Source organism: Magnolia sinica, chromosome 1 (genome assembly GCF_029962835.1).
Source record: "Magnolia sinica isolate HGM2019 chromosome 1, MsV1, whole genome shotgun sequence".
In the NCBI taxonomy this organism is placed as follows: Eukaryota; Viridiplantae; Streptophyta; class Magnoliopsida; order Magnoliales; family Magnoliaceae; genus Magnolia; species Magnolia sinica.
Genome location: NC_080573.1, coordinates 99,828,429 through 99,829,424, shown reverse-complemented (window position 1 = coordinate 99,829,424; position 996 = coordinate 99,828,429). Strand labels below are relative to the sequence as shown.

The 996-nt window shown below is 41.6% G+C and overlaps 1 non-coding gene across 1 annotated transcript; it reads right to left on the bottom strand.

Moving 5' to 3' along the window:
- Positions 1–652: 652 nt before the first annotated feature.
- On the bottom strand, positions 653–759 carry LOC131222393 (small nucleolar RNA R71). Its single transcript, XR_009160025.1, has one exon. It is a non-coding gene; the product is annotated as a small nucleolar RNA R71 (small nucleolar RNA).
- Positions 760–996: the final 237 nt, after the last annotated feature.

Sequence of the window (996 nt, the reverse complement as noted above, 5' to 3'; positions counted from 1 at the left end):
TTCTAGATTCCTTACTACTTCAGGTTCCTTCCTTTTTAGGGTTAGGTTAGAATTTGAACTTGAAGACTAAGAGTGTTTCATGCGCAAGTAGGTCCGTGACAACACTCTACGTCTCTTAAGTGAAGAAGGATTAGTCGAGAGGATATCTATCCATTGCGTGGTTAGACACCACTTGAGATCCTCAGCGTCAATTGAAGTGATGACTGCCAATCAACCTTAAAATCAACTACCAAGGTAACTGCAACCTCCGATTACGGAAGCCCAGGATGAGAATGAGGTGCATCATGCACCCCCGCCTCGTACTTTACAAGACTATTTACAATTGGCGAGGGCAAGCACACCTTCCTGTATGATCTTTCCAAAAAATACAGGAAACATGGATATCAAGCCAAGAGTGATCCAACTCCTTCGAAAGTTCCTTGGACTTGAATCTAAAAGTCCATACCTACACTTGAAAGAGTTTGACGAAATTATAGCCACTTTATATTTTCCTAACGTGTCTGAGGATACGGTTAGGCCGAAACTCTTTCCTTTCTCCTTGAAAGAAAAAGCTAAGATGTGGTTGCACTCACTACGTCCGCGATCTATTGGCACATGGAATGACATGATGAAGGAGTTCATAAAAAAAAAAAATTCATACTATAAGACAAACACCATCAGGAAGTCGATTATGAACTTCACCCAAAAGAAAGATGAAACATTCTTCCAATGTTGGGAGCGGTTCAAGGATTTTGTCAGTTCATGCCCACAACATAGTTTTGAAACGTGGCACATAACAAGTTTCTTTCATGACGGACTGACATCTTCCATGCGCCAATTCGTCGAGACGATGTGCAATGGGGAATTCATGAACAAAAATGTCGATGAAGTGTGGGATTACCTTGATAAACTCGTTGAAACCACACAATCATGGGACACTCCCTAAGACCTAACACCACATCTAAGCCTAATCAATCAAAGGAGAGGGGTGGAATATACTTGTTGAAGGAGGATGAC